The 6,625-nt window shown below is 36.8% G+C and overlaps 1 non-coding gene across 1 annotated transcript; it reads right to left on the bottom strand.

Moving 5' to 3' along the window:
* Nucleotides 1-6,047: 6,047 nt before the first annotated feature.
* Nucleotides 6,048-6,151, bottom strand: LOC138810247 (U6 spliceosomal RNA). The gene has a single exon (XR_011367058.1). It is a non-coding gene; the product is annotated as a U6 spliceosomal RNA (small nuclear RNA).
* Nucleotides 6,152-6,625: the final 474 nt, after the last annotated feature.

Here is a 6,625-nt window from a genome sequence, read left to right as displayed (position 1 = left end):
ATCCACCCAGGCTTACTGGTGAAGTGATTCCTGTCCACAAATATAAATAACATCATTGCTATGGCATAACTCCTCAGGGTATATGTGTAACATCTGATCCAGCCCTTCATGAATAACTGGTAAACGTTAAATATCACTTAAGTTCTTGTCTATCATTTTCTAATTTTATAGCTTCAGGTCACATTTTACTGGATTTCATTCTGTGACTTTTTTTTCATTATCTGCTATATGTCTGAATGCACTCTCATTCTCTATGATACTAGTTCCCATTTCTTCAATATTCTAAGGAAATCTTGTGTCCACAGAAGAAATGATTTTTTATTTTAGATTTTTATATATCTAATTCAGGTGAGTATTCAGCATTTAATGCATTTATGATAATAATTTTGGTTCTATATTAATTCATCTCTGTGGGGATGTTTAATATTTATTACACTAGATTCTATTGCCAAATTAGCACAAAGGGAACATTTGGGGGAGATTATTCTTTGATGCTTATACTATTAGCACTCACATTAGATAGAAAAGTACACTTGATGTACTATACAGAATCCTAAGAGTGCTAGCTACATACTGATTTAAGCCAGAAAGTAAGGAAGACAGTATTCAGAGATCGGGTTGAACTTAAATAAAGGACTTTTGCTTAGCCTAACATCTGAGACTCAGAAAAGTAAGGAAACAGAATATCCAAACCACAAAGCAGGATTTTGTCTGTGTTGGTAGTTGAGCACATAAGCATTTAACATCAAGGTGACTTTGAGGCTCTGGGAAAGGCAGATCAGGCTTGTGGAAGAGTGACAGTGGAGCTCATCTTGGGTGCTGGTGGCCGGGCATCTGTAATGTTTCCACAGCTTAAGACTACCATGAAGTCTATAGCACCAAGCCACAGCTCAGCCTTCTGTGCACTGCCCTCCCCACACCCCCCCCCCGTTGGACAGTCAGAGCTAAAACTTGGATGAGTGGATGACCCAAGACCAGAACCTGAACTCCTCACTTGGAGCATTCTGCGGCCAGAAGCTTCTGGATTTAGTTACCATTATAGCTGTTACTAGTCTGGAACTTACCAAAACATACAAATTTTCATTGTGATCAAAAGGAACAAAAATTGAAGAGAATCACCTCTGTATGAGGTTAATAGGACTTTTGGCTGTCATTCATGTATTTTTTATGCCTATTGCCTAGGGAAAAGCTCTAGCTATAATTTTATTCGCTTTTATTTTGATTATGTAGTAAGATACAAATAGAAAGAATTTGTGTAACAGTATCACTAAATTTTCTTTGTGTTTTGGCAACACTGCACAATAGTTTATCAAAACTAATTTCATGGTGAGCTAATCTTTGAATAATCCAAATTTAGTTTGTTGAAAACAAAGATTTGGAAACTGTTTGTCATGTTGTGGGTCCTGCTTATTGAGATTTTAGTGTAAGAGCCAGCTGCTTCTCAGGGTGTCTCAGGCAGCTCTTAAACCATGCACAAGAAGTTGGGAATCTGGAAATCAGTTCTCTAAAACAATCTATGTCCACAGAAAGCCCCCCCGCCACACACACACAGAGTCACCCACCAGGCATACACTCACTGAAAATCCATGGCCACTTCTTGTATAATCAGGCAGCAGCATCTGTGGAGTGTCTGTGAAGCATGTGACATCCAGATGTCCATCACTGGAACTTGAGCTGGCTACACCTAACCTGTCCTCAGCCTTTCCCTGAGCCAGTCCTCACTCTCATTCCCACACTGCATCTGACTCGGGGTGTTCAGCTGGGTCTGGCCATCAGCCAGCTGCCCCTGAGCAGGAGCCTGGGGTGGTGGTGGGTGGTTTGGATGGCTCCTTCCCACCAGGAGAGCTGGCCAAGAGACACTGGTCATTAGCGACATAACCAAATCAGCACTGACTGGCCTCTCTGCAGGCCCATCCCACAGCACAGGAATAACAATATGAAGTAGGGTTCTTTCCTCCTTGTGTAGATTCTGGTACACTTACTAAATGGATTCCAAATAAAATACTAAGGTATTCTAGGAAATTACTTCTTCTTGCAGGAACATGGTAATGCAAAATGTAGAATATGTGGTTACTTGTTTGGGAATTGAGATTATGGCAGCTTGCTGGTTTTGAGGAAAGGGTAAACAGAAAGGTTGACAGGGCAGAAGGAATCCTGGACCAGGCCCTGGGGTGCCCAGGCCCTGGGTGCTCCTGGCTCTAAGAAGTTTGTACCCTCAGCCTCCACCTCCCCACTCCTGGGAAGGGTAGGAGCAGAGGGAGTACAGAGCCATCAAAAATGTATTAGAGGAAATTTTTATTTTAAAGCCTTGCTATTTCTGCATTTTCAGGCATATGTCTGCTACACGAATGAGCATTCCTGAATTTTAAAACATACATACCTCACATACTTTATCCATGTCTTCTAGGTTATCCAATGTTTTGCCTTTAATTGTTCACAGTATTCTCTGATGATTCTGTGTATTTTGTGGTATTAGCTGTAATGTTTCTTTCACTTCTGTTCTGATTTATTTAGTCTTCTCTCTTTAATCTAACTAGAATTTTGTTGAGTATCTTTCATAACAAGCCAGCCCTCAATTGATCATTTGTATTGGTTTGGTTTCAAATTGACTAATTTCTGCTCTCGCCTTTATTTCTTCTCCTCTGCTAACCTGAGTCTTGTTACAGTGCCGTTTAGATCATCTGTTTGAGGACCTCTCCAAATACCTTGCTTCTATCATCACTGTCTCAGGGTTGGCTCCATGGAACTCAGCCTAAGACAATCATCATAGATAGCATGCTGTAGAAGGTGTGGAATTAGCTAGCATAGATACAATAAGGGGAAGATTTCCCTGACCTGACAACACCTACACAATTTCTTGCTTTGTTATGCTTATCTACAAAATGGGGAATGATGTCATAGTTCTACTAATGGTGAATAGATTTCAATGAGTGTACTGTGGTGGACACGGTGCTGTGCCACCGCGTCTACCCTCAGCTCAGGGAAAGGCATCTGTGAGGTTCCAGGTTTCAGCCAGGCCCGTCTCAGGGACCTCGGGGTGAGGCCTGCCCACCGTGTCGTCTACTCCCTCCTCAGCCCAGCCTGCTGGGGAGTCTTGATCCTCATCAGCATATGCACTGCAAACTCATCAGCACCTGCCACAGGTATATACATATACCTATATTTATTGTATGTATGAGTACATGTGTATCTTTTTCTTTATTGGTTTCTTTATTTTTCTTTATAGATTCTTTTGTTGATGACCATCTAGGCTGATTTAATAACTTAGCTATTGTGAATAGTGTTGCATTAAATATGAGTGTGCAGTTATCTCTAGTATGTACTGACTCTAGGTCTATACTGCTTTAGGTCTATACCAAGAAGTGGTATAGCTGAATCACTAGGTATTTCTTTTTAGATTTTTGAAAAACCTCCACATTGAGTTCCATAGTGGATGGACTAATTTACTTTAAAAGAAAAACAGTGTGTAAGAGTTCTTTTCCCCACATCCTTGGAGACACTTGATGTAACTTGTTCTCTTTGGTTCAGCCATTCTGACTGGGGTGAGATGGAATTTTAATATACTTTCTATTTACATTTCCTTGACAGCTACATATGCTAAGCATTTTAATATTATTGACAATTTATTCTCTTTGTTTGGAGAGCTGTTTAATTCTTTGACCATTTACTGATTAGATCATTTGTTCTTTAGCATTTAATCTTTATATGTTTGTATGTAGCCTGGATATTATTATTTGTAGCCTGGATGAATCGGATGAATAGCTAATAGAGATTTCTCTCCATTTCTGTAATCTGTCTCATCAGTCTGCAAATTGTATGTTGTGCAGATACTTGTAAATTTTTTGTAACCCATTTGTGAATTGCCAAAGCCTTTAGAATTGTATTGAGAAAGTCATTGTCAATGTCTTTATCTCGAAATGTTTTTCCTTTGCTTTCCTCTGTTGTTCAAAGTTTCCAGTATGACTTAAGGTCTGAGGTCCATTTTAATTAATTTTTGTGCAAGACAAGACATAGGGATACAATGCTAATCTTGCATATATGGATATCCAGCATGGTTTGCTAAAGATGAGATCTTTTCTCCAACATGTGTTTAACATCTTTGTAAAAAATCAGATGACTGTGATGTGTGGGTATATTTCTTAATCTTCTGATCTAATAGTTTATGCCTGTTTTTATGCTAGGACTTTGATATTTTTATTACTATAACTCAGTAGTATAATTTGAAATAAGATATTTTAACACCTTCAGTATTGCTCCTTTTACTCAGAATTGCATTAGCTATTGGAGTATTTTACATTTGCATATGAATATTTTTCCAGCTCTATGAAGATTTCATTCAAATTTTCATTGGTATTGAATAGAATCTATTGATAAATTTCAGTAATATAGCCATTTGACACTATTAATTCTGTCATCCATAAGCATCAGAGTCCATTTTCTAATATCTACAATTCTTTTCCTCAGTGATTTGTATTTTTCATTATATCAATATTTTACCTCCTTCGGAGGGTTATTCCCAAGTATTCCTGAAGCTTTAGTGAATAAAATGATTTTCCTGATTTTTTCAAAGTGCTTATTATTAGCATATATAAAAGCTATAGACCATTGTATGTTATTTTTGTATCCTGCTACTTTGCTGACATTATTTTTCAGAACTAAGAGCTTTCTGATGAAGTGTTTAGGGTCTTTGAAGTACAGGTTCATATTAATTGTAAAGAAAGATGATTTGATTTCTTTCTTTCCTATTTGTATCCCTTCTTATTTCTTTCTCTGAATTATTGTTCTAGGTAAGAGTTTAGACATTACATTAAATAGGAGTGGAGAGACTACATTCTTATTTCCTTCTTGATTTTACCCTATTCAATATAATGTTGGTTGTCGGATTATCATAGATCGCCTTTATTATGTCAAAGTATGGGTCTTATTTCTAGTTGTTCCAAGGCCTTTACCATGAAGGTCATTGAATTATGTCAAAGTCTTTTTCTGTATCTGTAATCTTTTGATTTTTGACCTTAATTCTGATAACATACTGCATTACATACTGTGTTAATTGATTTGTGTGTTTGAACCATCCTTGCATTCCTGATATGAAACCAACTTGATTATATAATATTATCTTTTTAATTTGCTTTTGAATTGTTTGCAATAATTTTTTTAGAATTTTTAAATCAATGTTTATCAAGGAGATTGATCCATGATTTTCCTTTTGTGTTGTGTTGCTGTCAAATTTTGGAATGAGCATATATTGACTTCATAGAATGAATTCAGTAGCATTCCTTCCATTGCTATTTAATGAAACAGTCCTGGGGGGAGTTGCTCTGTGTAAGTTCATTTTTAAAGATCTGATATAGTTTGGCAGTGAATCCTTGAGTGAACAATATGTATGTAAATATGGTAATCATAGATGCAGTTGATAAGTAAGTTAAGATAAAGTCATCTGGATTAAGATTTGTCTTTAATCTAGTCCTGGTGTCCTCTTAAGAAGAGTTAGAGAGGAGATAGGTCTATACTAAAACGAGAATGCCATATGATGATGAGATAAAGAGTCAAATGCTACTAGTCATAAAGCCAAAAAACATACCCAGACAAGAAAAGGTCCTGACCTAGAGCCCTGAGCGTAGTTCTCATAACATTTTGATTTTGGATTTCTCTCCTCAGAAATGTGAAAGAAATTTTGTGTATTTTCTAAGCTACCCATATGATGGTAGTTGGGAGGGTCTATGAGGCTAGCACAAATATATAATAAATTCTAGGAACAGCAGTAGAAACCTAGGTAGACTTGAAACTGGAGGTTTATCATGTAATAGATAACAATGAACTGTAAGCACCTAAGTTCCTATTTCTATGAGTTTGAACATTAGGCAAGTTCTTATTTTTATAACATTGTTCAATCCTGATCAGGTCAGCCATTGCTTCGGCAAAATCAAAAGATAGATTTCCTTTATTCCTCCTTGAGTTACCTAGTAAAGGTTATTTACAACATAGTTTCTAGTGAGTATCACTGTTGAATTGGTTTACTGTTTGTCCCACCATTTCTGTCATTCCCTTAAAATATGGGACACTTCACAAATTTTCATGTCATCCTTATTCAGGACCATGGTAATTTTCTGTATCATGACAATTTTAGTAGTGTGCTGAAGTGAGCACAGCAATATTTTAATGTTCATTAAAACTGGACATTAAACTACCAACATTTATTTCATTAGGCTGCAATAATGCTGCTGGGCGTTGTAAACCCCCAGGGGTGCAGTGCCTTGGGAGTGTGGCTCCTTAGGACTCAGCCCAGACATGGGCTTCATGCTTTAACACCGAGTTATTCTAAATAAACCATCTCATTAATGAAATGTAATTTGCTGGTGTATTTTTTCTTAGATTCCAATCCAAAAGTTGATGGAAAATGTAAAATATATCTTGTTAAACCAATTCAAGTATTAATGCAAGGATAATCATTTATTGTCAAAATCATTCCACAGTCAACATTAGCTGCCAAAACAGCTCTCTCTGTGTCAAAGATAAAGAAAATTATTCCAGGTTTCATAAGTTTAGGAATAAACAAATGGTAATTATCTTTTTAAATACATTGATTTTGCCTCTTGAGAGATTAAAAAAAGGTATGAGTCAAGCA

The sequence above is a fragment of the Dipodomys merriami genome, unplaced genomic scaffold (assembly GCF_024711535.1).
Source record: "Dipodomys merriami isolate MVZ:Mamm:240054 unplaced genomic scaffold, mDipMer1.0.p SCAF_5, whole genome shotgun sequence".
Taxonomy (NCBI): Eukaryota; Metazoa; Chordata; class Mammalia; order Rodentia; family Heteromyidae; genus Dipodomys; species Dipodomys merriami.
This window is presented reverse-complemented; position numbering and strand designations above follow the sequence as displayed.